Source organism: Entelurus aequoreus, linkage group LG13 (genome assembly GCF_033978785.1).
Source record: "Entelurus aequoreus isolate RoL-2023_Sb linkage group LG13, RoL_Eaeq_v1.1, whole genome shotgun sequence".
Lineage (NCBI taxonomy): Eukaryota > Metazoa > Chordata > Actinopteri > Syngnathiformes > Syngnathidae > Entelurus > Entelurus aequoreus.
In genome coordinates this window covers 52,248,051-52,260,366 of record NC_084743.1, presented here as the reverse complement: position 1 = coordinate 52,260,366, position 12,316 = coordinate 52,248,051, and the positions used below count along the sequence as shown (strand labels likewise).

The window sequence follows — 12,316 nt, the reverse complement described above, 5'->3', positions numbered from 1 at the left end:
ACATGGTTCTATCTACACTGCTGTCAAAATGTAATAAACACTTCTTCTTCTGTTGCTTAGATACTTTACATTAGTTTTGGGCAATAATACAAATTTGGGTATCTATAAATACCAAGTAGTTACAGGGGCAGTATCGGTCATACCAATACTGACACTTAAAATGTTCAAGATTATTGAGTGATTATTACATGAAAATTATAACCAGACAAAAACACAAGATGGCGCTGTAAGAATATCAATTAAATATTTCAATAATTTCCTACCATTGGCTCTGATTTAAATAAAAAATGTGTTGCCATAAAGCCATCCTGTGTCAAAGGACTTATTTCCAGAGTTTGTAAACAACAACAAAAACGACAACACATTTTGTGATCGTAAAAACATCGATATACTCATTGTAGTATCGGCCATATACTGATACTATACTTGGTATCGTTACTGTCAATATTTGTATCGATCCGCCCACCTTTCTTTACATTTACGAGCGCTAGCTTGCCGCTAGCTTAACCGCCGACGTTGTAGTGTTACATGTTTAACCAGTCCTCGTCCTCCAGTGATATTGGTACTGGTAAGAAACAGTTTATTTGCCACCATGGAGGAAAAAAATTGCTTTCTTTGCACTGTGGAGGGACGTTAGCTGCTGGCGAGAATACTGCATCACATCGAGGATGCATTTATTCGCTTGTCATTGTTATTCGCATGGTCACTACTGCCTAGTTTCTCTTGTTATATTCTTATTTTTACTGTTATATTTGTATTCTTATTGTTGCTTTTTATTTTTATTCTTATTGTTATATTTTCTATTTTGTTTCCATTTATACCCCCATGATTTACTTTTTAATTTTTAAATTTGATCTCAATTCTGTACACTGCTGCTGGAATTTTTATTTTCCTGAGGGAACTCTCCTGAAGGAATCAATAAAGTACTATCTATCTATCCATCAATCTATCTATCTATCTTGTCACTGTCAAATTTGCGGGACACAGCTAGCGTGCGTCATCAACATGCATTCACAATATAAGTATAGTACTAAAAGTTCTATCTTCGGTCAAATTTATCTGAGTTATATCAACTGTATTGCAGGGGCCGTACTTATCAAGCTTCTTAGAATTACTCCTAAGAAGTCTGCTAAGAGTTGACTTCAGAGTAAATAAATTCTTCGCTGAAAGCTGCACTTAAAAGTTAGTTATCAAGCGTCTTACTCACACTTTCAGCGAAGTGTAGGACTGAATCTTAAGTGTCACATTCAGAGCTGAATTACGACATTACTATGTGCCGTAAATGGAATTTTAGGTGACGTCATTTCTGTGTCCATAGAAATGACCAATCACGGAAGGGAATCCGTTGTCTAAGAATAAAGAAATATCTTGGAACTATTTAAGTGGACAATGGGAGTGTATATTTTGACAATAAACTACAAAATAATACAAAACAAACTAGTCCCCGCCGGCACTCACGCTACCGCTCCCTCTCTTCTGTCGCCCACACACTCACTGACGTCACTCACCTCACGGTATGTGTGTATACGCTACTGTCATAACATTTTCTTTCCAATTCATTAATTAGGCAACTAATTTGAAACTGGTGTGAGTGGCTCTATATATACTAGCCCACTGCAGCCACATGCAGAAATCAACATGGAATCGAAAAGTATTAAATCTGTGACAAAAATAATACCCGCTCTGTCTAAACGATACCGTTTGATCAGCTGCTCGTCATCAAACAAATCCAGAACATCGTTCCGCTCCCTGAACGTTCGCGCACGTCTCTCTCGCCTCAGTGCCATCCCCTGCTGGCAACTCCTAACCACTTAAGACACCTCTGAAGGTTTCTTAAATATCGTGGAGAGTAGGAGTGATTCTTAGACTTAAGAACGTTGATAAAAAGCTTTTATTCTTAAGTTTGAGAGTAGGACTAAATTTCGCAAATTCTCAGGACTTAAGTGTAAAATGGCACTCTAAGAAGCTTGATAAGTACGGCCCCAGATCTTTAGTAGATCTGGGGCCGTATTTATCAAGCGTCTTAGAGTGCCATTTTACACTTAAGTCCTGAGAATTTGCGAAATTTAGTCCTACTCTCAAACTTAAGAATAAAAGCTTTTTATCAACTTTCTTAAGTCTAAGAATCACTCCTACTCTCCACGATATTTAAGAGACCTTCAGAGGTGTCTTAAGTGGTTAGGAGTTGCCAGCAGGTGATGGCACTGAGGCGAGAGAGACGTGCGCGAACGTTCAGGGAGCGGAAGGATGTCCTGGATTTGTTTGATGACGAGCAGCTGATCAAACGGTATCGTTTAAACAGAGCGGGTATTATTTTAGAGCCACCCACACCAGTTTCAAATTAGTTGCCTAATTAATGAATTGGAAAGAAAATGTTATGACAGTAGCGTATGTGTGTGGCCGTGAGGTGAGTGACGTCAGTGAGTGTGTGGGCGAGAGAAGAGAGGGAGTGGTAGCGTGAGTGCCGGCGGGGACTAGTTTGTTTTGTATTATTTTGTAGTTTATTGTCAAAATATACACTCCCATTGTCCACTTAAATATTTCTAAGATATTTCTTTATCCCTTCCGTGATTGGTCATTTCTATGGACACAGAAATGACGTCACCTAAAATTCCGTTTATGGCACATAGTAATGTCGTAATTCAGCTCTAAGTGTGACACTTAAGATTCAGTCCTACACTTCGCTGAAAGTGTGAGTAAGACGCTTGATAACTAACTTTTAAGTGCAGCTTTCAGCGAAGAATTTATTTACTCTTAAGTCAACTCTTAGCAGACTTCTTAGGAGTAATTCTAAGAAGCTTGATAAATACGGCCCCAGGCCTTTAGTGTTCCTCACCTTTTTTTAATCAAATTGCTGGCATTTGCAAGTTTCTTTGGCCCTTTGGTGGATTATTACCGAATAAAAAAGCATAGAGATTGAGTCACCTACACTTGGGACTGTTTGTTTTGGACACTCGTGTCATTAATAATTAATTACAATTATTTTTACAGAATGCCGAGGGCCAATAAAAATGGAGCTGTGGGCCGAAAATTGGACACTTGTGAACTGAGTCATCTGCAGTCTTTGCACCTGTGCGGTTTGGCGCCATCAAAGAAAAGCGCCAACAGTGACGGACGACGGAGAAAATCTGCAAACAAACGATTGCCGCAACACTACAGAAACATTATGAAAACTAATCTCCTCCCCACCTTCGCGTCCTCGCCTCCCTCCCTCGCACTGCGTCATCTGTCCAGAAGAGTGAGAGATGGGACGGCGGGTTTAATACTCTCCCCCTTTACGCCTCCCCCGTCCCCACCAGCCAGCCCTGGGAATGATAGATGGACGGACGGAGGAAGGAAGCAGAGGAGGACAGAAAGATTAAAGAAGAGAAGTCTGAAGGTTCATAAATCCAAAGTGGGAGACCTGGCCCGCATCCCACACTAATAAGATCTGCCGGAGATCCATGATGTGGGCGAGAGGGAGACAAAGAGGAGATGGGGAGCGGCGTAATAGCATTAGATATAATCTAATCATGGCAATAAGATGTGAATGGATGAGCGCGAGATCGGTGATTATGTAGAGGAGAGATGGCGGCGCCTTGATGAAGCTCGGAGGCGTGAGGACAAGCCCTCATTGGGGGGTCTTGTGTTTTTATAGCTCACGTTGAAAAGCACCGTGCGCAACTTTTCGGCCCTGTTCAAAATTTGTATGGATGAGAGGAAGAGTCCATGACAACAACACACTGCACTTCTGTTTAGTTGTTTTGTTCGTCGAATGTTTCCAACAAAGTTGCACACTTTGCATCTAGTTAGCGTGTGTTTGCGTATACGACGGAGGGGCCGTTGTGATGGTAAACATGCACTGTTAGGTGGATGAAGTGCAGCCGTGCATCCGTGACCTGACTGGGATCAGATAAAGTGCTCGGTCACCTCCCTCCTCTCATCCAGGACCCCGTAGCCCCCCACCACCACCACACTTCTATAACCTCCCCGTGTCCGCCAGGGCACATTTTTCATGGCCCAGCTGTCGGTGGGCCGTGATTGGTTGGCTCGGCAGACAGATAACCGATAGGTTCTGATTAATAGTTGAGGCCCAAGAACTTCCTCATTGATCAACAGGACAGGCTGGGGGAGGAAGGGCGGGGAGAGAAAAAGCATGCCCTGTCGCTCTGCAAGTACTGGCTGATAACCCTGATAGCGTGTGTGTGTGTGTGTGTGTGTGTGTGTGTGTGTGTGTGTGTGTGTGTGTGTGTGTGCGTGTGTGCTTATTTACAAGCACACGCATGTACAGCAGTGCAATGAAAATGTGTTGCAGATGTATCTGGCGGGTGCTGGTCAGGTGTCCACAAATAGGAAATATCAAACCGTACAAAAGCCTAAACAAACATACAATATATACAGGTATACGTTACTGTGACTTAACATTGTAGGGTTATTGTATATTTTTTCAATTGTGCGTTACTGTATCTCAGTGTGTGTTTGTGTATGTGTTTGAACCCCTCCTACTGCTCTGTCCAGCCTCCAGTTGATTGATGATCTGCACTCCCACAGGGTCAGAGGGGTCACGACCTACCACTTTTGACCCCCCTACTGAGATGGGCTCTTTCTCTGTTAGACACACACACACACACACACACCAAAAAAAAAAACAGATGGCCTCAGGACAACAGGCACACCGTCACCTTTTCCTACAAACTGTCCATCCCCACATGGTTTCCCTCCAAATTATAAATACACTCTCACTGATACATTTATAAATGGTATTTTACACTTCATACATTTATTTTTTTCTTCTGTTATAATTTTCAACTACTGTATATGTGCTATGTATCAATATATAAGTAAATGTGACAACCCCACCTACTCCAAATGGAATTTATTGATAGCATCAACGCTACCAATTGTGTCAAATTAGTTGGCTATAACAAATGACAATCTAAGCAAATTTCGCTTTACACGTTTTAAGAGTAACACTTGTTTTCTTAATTTACCCATAGTGCAAAAAACAAATACTGACAAGCTGAATATTCAGAATTTGTCATGACAAGTGAAAAAAAATCTTCTCACCTAAAGATCAGATGTAATTTGAAAGACAGCGCCCTCAGATGGCAAGACAACCTACCTGTGTGATAATTCAACGTTTAGTTTAGGTTTAATTTAAGTTTTACTGGGACATTGAAGTTCTTATTTTTGGTATTTAACAGGGCAAATGTTGAATGAGATCGATGGTGTTAACTAATATGTTTCTGTTGCATGCATTTTTTTGTTAAAATATACACCCAGATAACTTTTAAAAAAAAAGAATTAAAAAAATATATATATATGGGTGTGGGGGAAAAATCGATTCGAATTCGAATCGCGATTCTCACGTTGTGCGATTCAGAATCGATTTTCATTTTTTAAAAATCAATTTAAAAAAAAAAATGTATTTAAAAAAAAAAATATTATTTATTTTTTCAATTAATCAATCTAACAAAACAATACACAGCAATACCATAACAATGCAATCCAATTCCAAAACCAAACCCGACCCAGCAACACTCAGAACTGCAATAAACAGAGCAATTGAGAGGAGACACAAACACGACACAGAACAAACCAAAAGTAGTGAAACAAAAATTAATATTATCAACAACAGTATCAATATTAGTTACAATTTCAACATAGCAGTGATTAAAAATCCCTCATTGACATTATCATTAGACATTTATTTAATAAAATTAAAAATGAACAATAGTGTCACAGTGGCTTACACTTGCATCGCATCTCATACGCTTGACAACACACTGTGTCCAATATTTTCACAAAGATAAAATAAGTCATATTTTTGGTTCATTTAATAGTTAAAACAAATTGACATTATTGCAATCAGTTGATAAAACATTGTCCTTTACAATTATAAAAGCGTTTTACAAAAATCTACTACTCTGCTTGCATGTCAGCAGACTGGGGTAGATCCTGCTGAAATCCTATGTATTGAAAGAATCGTTTTGAATCGGGAAAAAAATCGCTTTTGAATCGAGATATATATAGATATATCTATATATCTATCTATCTATCTATATATATATATATATATATATATATATATATATATATATATATATATATATAGATATATCTATCTATATATATATCTATATATATATATATATATAGATATATATATCTATCTATCTATCTATCTATCTATATATATATATATATATATATATATATATATATATATATATATATAGATAGATAGATAGATAGATAGATAGATAGATATATATATATATATATATATATATATAGATATATCTATCTATATATATATATATATAGATATATATATATATATATAGATATAGATATATAGATATATATATATATCTATATATATCTATATATAGATATATATATATCCATATATAGATATATATATCCATATATAGATATATATATCCATATATAGATATATATCCATATATATATATATATATATATATATATATATATATATATATATCCATATATATATATATATATATATATATATATATATATATATATATATATATATATATATATATATATATATATATATATATATATATATATATATTCTATTTTCCCCCAACGATATTGGCTCTTGGACAAATGTAATTGAAGACCCCCTGGCCCAGAACATACTAAATGAACATACAAACGCCATACAGAGGGAAAATTCTAACTTGTGCACCCAATTATTGTTTTTTCTTAGGGTTCTTAACCTTAACCCTGAATCGAGAAAAACTATAAAAATAAATAAAAATAAAAAATTGGATGTCACACCGTTTGAGTGTACCTCTCACTTATATAGGATGGATGGCTCAACAGTGACATCTAGTGGTTACAGACAGTGGTGTTGCCATATCGACCAGCGTCAGTATGTCAGTGCCGTTCCACACAAGGCTGAGGTAGCCATAAATTTAAGCTTTATCTACAAGGAAAGCCCACTCTTGAACCTATGAAGATTGTCTGCGCTCAAATTGACCCCAGAAGATTTTTCCTGGATAACTTCGAGAACGTTCGATTAGCCTTTCGCGCCCAGGAAGAGGAAATACGGAAGCAATTAGTAAAAAGTAGTAAGTCAGGAGCAATGTTGATTCAAGAAACTCCGTTACCCAACATTATTCCATTCATAAAGGAAGTTGGTTTTAAATTGTCTTTTAAAACATAATGTATAGCATTTATACATAAATGTCAACCACTTACCGTTTTTCCCAGTTCCCTTCTGTTGCTGTCTTTGAACTTCACTGAAGAAAATCAACTTCCGGTACACTCGGCATTTTTTCGTAAACATCGGCATAACACAGTATCGCACACAACACGGCCTTCAAAATAAAAGCACCATCGGTGATATAACACGTTTGCGCCACGGTGGGAATTAGTGTATTTTTACCAGCGGTGGTTAGAAAAAAAGCCTTGAGTTTGGATCATCATTTATACAAAAACTATGTTTAGCATGCATTGTTTCAAATTGTGTCTTTTCATGACATGATTGCTGTTATGCACCTAAATGAAGTTGACCACCTATCCCTCGCAAAACTCTGTTAACCCTTGGATGCACAGTCTACCAATACTAACACTCTTCCCAGAGTCAAGAATGACCCCCAATTAAAATCAATTAGTTTTTGCAATAAACTGGGATGTTATTATTCAAAAACTTTCAATCAATCAATCAATCAATCAATCAATCAAAGTTTACTTATATAGCCCTTAATCACAAATGTCTCAAAGGGCTGCACAAGCCACAACGACATCCTCGGCTCAGAACCCACATCAGGGCAGGAAAAAACTCAACACAATGGGAACGAGAAACCTTGGAAGGGACCGCAGATGTGGGGACACTCCCCTTGGATGCCGAGTGGATACAGTTATTAATGCGAGAGTCCTGTTCATAGTGAGGCCAGCAGTGGATCATCTTGAATGGAGACAAGTCAACAGCGCAGAGACGTCACCAATTGATGCACAGAGGAGTGGTCATCTGACTTGGAACAGCTAGCGGTTCTTCCGTGGAAACTGATCTGTGGCCACCTGATAAACTCTCTACGCAGGAGAGGGGGGCAGAGCAAAAAAAGAGAGACGGCAGATCAACTGGTCTAAAAAGGGGTCTATTTATAGGCTAGGGTGTATAAATGAGTTTTATGATGGAACTTAAATACTTCTACGGAGGTAGCATCTATAACTATTAACGGTAGGAGCCTAGATATAAAACGCTCTAAATCCCGCAGATTTTTTTGGGGCTCTGGGAATCACTAATAAGCCGGAGTTCTTTGAACACAGATTTCTTGCCGGGACATATGGTACAATACAATCAGCAAGATAGGATGGAGCCAGACCGTTTAGTATTTTATACGTAAGTAGTAAAACCTTAAAGTCACATCTTAAGTGCACAGGAAGCCAGTGCAGGTGAGCCAGTATAGGCGTAATAGGATCAAACTTTCTTGTTCTTGTCAAAAGTCTGGCAGTCGCATTTTGTAGCAACTGTAATCTTTTAATGCGAGACATAGGGAGACCCGAAAATAATACGTCACAGTAATCGAGACGAGACGTAATGAACACATGAACATTGATCTCAGCGTCGCTGGTGGACAAAATGGGACGAATTTTAGCGATATTACGGAGATGAAAGAAGGCCGTTTTAGTAACACTCTTAATGTGTGACTCACACAAGAGAGTTGGGTCGAAAATAAAACCCAGATTCTTCACCGAGTTGCTTTGTGTAATTGTTTTGTGTCAGTTGTTAAGGTGGTATTATTAAAATAGTGCCAGTGTCTAGCAGGACCGATAATCAGCATTTCCGTTTTCTTAGCGTTGAGATGCAAAAAGTTGCTGGAAATCCATTATTTCATTTAATTTATACACGCCTTCAGATTATTACAATCCGGCGTGTTGGTCAGCTTTAGGGGCATGTAGAGTTGTGTGTCATCAGCAGAACAGTGAAAGCTAACACCGTATTTGCATATGATGTCACCTAGGGGCAGCATGTAGATGCCGAAGAGTGCAGGGCCAAGAACCGAACCCTGTGGAACTCCGCATGTTACTTTAACATACTCCGAGGTCACATTGTTGTGGAAGACGCACTGCATCCTGTAATTAAGATAGGAGTTAAACCAAGAAAAGGCTAAGTCTGATAAACCAATACATATTTTGATACATGCTAATAGAATGTTATGATCGACGATATCAAAAAAGATCAAGTAGCAGCAACATGGATGACGCATCAGCATCGATAGTTACCAATAGATCCTTAGTCAATTTTTCGAAGGCTGTCTCCATAGAGTGATTTGCCCTGAAACCAGACTGAAAAAGGTCACAGAGATTGTTAGACTCCTAGTTTTCATTTAGCTGCTGTGCAACAATTTTTTGGAGGATTTTAAAGGTAAAGGGAAAGTGGGACACCGGCCGGTAGTTTACTATGAGGTCAGGATTGAGGTTAGGTCTTTTGAGCAGAGGATGAATAACCGCTTTTTTGAATGCTAGGGGAACAGAACCAGAGGAAAGTGATAACATAATCATATTTAGCACTAATGTGAGTGTTAATGTTGTCTGTTTATCTGTGTTGGCCCTGCGACGAGGTGGCGACTTGCCCAGGGTGTACCCCGCCTTCCGACCCAGCACCGAGAGGATGGATGCATGGGTCCTAATATTACAAACAGCTCCTTGATCAATTTCCCTGGGAGAAAACCCCTGTTGGGTTAGTGATGCTACTGTATTGAACAAATATTTAGGATCGTTTTTATTGGGGTGGATGAGATTTAAAGTCATTCGTTTTAGCTAAGGTAAGGGTGTGTTTATAAGTTATCAAACAATCACTCAATGCTTGATGGAAAACCTCAAGTTCAGTCGCACGCCATTTGCGTTCCAGCTTCCTACATGTTAGTTTAAGAACTCTGGTTTCTTCTTTGAACCAGAGGGTACGCCTTTTAGGGGCCTTTTTTAGCTTTAATGGTGCTATACTATCAATGGCGTTGCGCGGGGCATCGTTAAAGTTGTTGGTAAATGGCACAGTGGGCCAGCAAGAGTCGTAGTTGTGGCAGCATTAATGTTGCGGCTGCTAAAGCAGTGGTTAATCTTAGCTTGTCGACAATGAGTCAGAACTTCAAATTTTATAATATCTGACATTACTTTAGTGTACAGGAGTACCATAACTTTGGAGGTGCTGACATCCTGGACAAGGACTAGGTCTATCTCATTACCGTTGTGATGTGTGGGTTAATTTATCATTTGTATAAGATCACAGCTATCAATTACAGTCTGGAGGAATTATAGTCTTGGGGTCATTTTTGACCCCAAGCAGTTCCGATGCAATCTTCTATGAACCTTTAATTCTTAGCAACTCTGACTGTCCCACTTACACATCTGATGTCATCTCTCACATCTGATGCAACTTTGACTGTCAATACTGTCCCACTTACACATCTGATGTCAGCTGTCTCACCACCAAGAAAGGAGCAATATCTGATCCACTAAAGACTGTAGGACGACAGAAAGCTAAAGAGGTCTTTCCAAATACTGAAAATCGGAAACTTTGTACATTCTTACGTCTCACTCTATAGATGTAAAAGCCATGGCAGGTGCAGTATACAGGTGACTCCCCTGTCACGTGGCTTCCCTGCCAACATGGCCACCAAAAACAACTTGTCACGTGACTGCCCTGCCAACATGGCCACTAAACAAAACAAGTCTGAGACTCCCCTGTATTTTGAAGGCATTAATGTGATTAAGAACAGCGGTTTCTTTTATTCAAAAATTTCAGGTTAATTTTTACACTTAGCAAACTCATCCCGCGGGACAGATAAAACCTGTTCACGGGCCTGATCCGGCCCTCGGGCCGTACGTTTGACACCCCTGCTCTAATTCATCTTATGATTTGTATTATCTTTTTTGGCTCTGTGTTTATCTAGTATTTGTTAGCTTTTAATTGCCAAATACCAATTTAAGTAATCTTATCTTTGTTATTAACTACATTTTTATGTAATTCTTATGCATATTGTGTGTTATTAATATATTTTATTCATTTATTTTATCCTTTTAATAGAGTTTAGATTTTGTATAGCTATTTCCAGCGTCTGCACTGTGGGCTCTGATGTGCCGCGGCTGCTGTGGCTCTGGCTCATGGGTTCCTCGGCAAGAGGGCTCCCTGGTCCCTCTGTGTGTGCCCTGGGGGAGGGTCGCTCCGGTCGTGGCCCCTAATCATGCTGTTTTTACTTGCGATGATGCAATAAAAATGGAAGGTACAGTACTTTTTTAATGGTTTTAAATAGAGATGTCCGATAATATCGGACTGCCGATATTATCAGCCGATAAATGCTTTAAAATGTAATATCGGAAATTATCGGTATCGGTTTCAAAAAGTAAAATAAATGACTTTTTAAAACGCCGCTGTACGGAGTGGTACACGGACGTAGGGAGAAGTACAGAGCGCCAATAAACCTTAAAAGGCACTGCCTTTGCGTGCCGGCCCAATCACATGATATCTACGGCTTTTCACACACACACACAAGTGAATGCAAGGCATACTTGGTCAACAGCCATACAGGTCACACTGAGGGTGGCCGTATAAACAACTTTAACACTGTTACAAATATGCGCCACACTGTGAACCCACACCAAACAAGAATGACAAACACATTTCGGGAGAACATCCGCACCGTAACACAACATAAACACAACAGAACAAACACCCAGAACCCCTTGCAGCACTAACTCTTCCGGGACGCTACAATATACACCCCCCGCTACCCACCCAAACCCGCCCACCTCAACCTTCTCATGCTCTCTCAGGGAGAGCATGTACCAAATTCCAAGCTGCTGTTTTGAGGCATGTTAAAAAAAATAATGCACTTTGTGACTTCAATAATAAATATGGCAGTGCCATGTTGGCATTTTTTTCCATAACTTGAGTTGATTTATTTTGGAAAACCTTGTTACATTGTTTAAGGCATCCAGCGGGGCATCATAACAAAATTAGGCATAATGATGTGTTAATTCCACGACTGTATATATCGGTATCGGTTGATATCGGAATCGGTAATTAAGAGTTGGACAATATCGCAATATCGGCAAAAAAGCCATTATCGGACATCTCTAGTTTTAAATGTAAAGCACTTTGTGCTAAATTTTATATGTATGAAAAGTGCTAAACAAATTACGTTTGATTGATTGATTGAAAAATCTTTAATAACTCAGAAACGAAAAGAGCACAAACAACCATTTCAACAATGAGACTATTTTTACAGAGTTTTGCGAGGGGTGGAGAGCCAACTTCACGCAGGTTCATTATGCATATTTTAAAATGGTGTTACTT

General features: G+C 38.9%; 1 protein-coding gene across 1 annotated transcript in view; it reads right to left on the bottom strand.

Moving 5' to 3' along the window:
* The window catches only part of LOC133663903 (homeobox protein meis3-like), a 95,743-nt gene extending 88,510 nt beyond the window's left edge, over window positions 1–7,233 (bottom strand). Inside the window, exons 1-2 of the mRNA XM_062068630.1 lie at window positions 7,219–7,233; window positions 4,486–4,587 (exon numbers count right to left, since the gene is read on the bottom strand). The gene's annotated coding sequence lies outside the window, so the exon portion shown is untranslated. The remainder of the gene's footprint in view (window positions 1–4,485; window positions 4,588–7,218) is intronic.
* Between the last annotated feature and the right edge of the window lie 5,083 nt (window positions 7,234–12,316).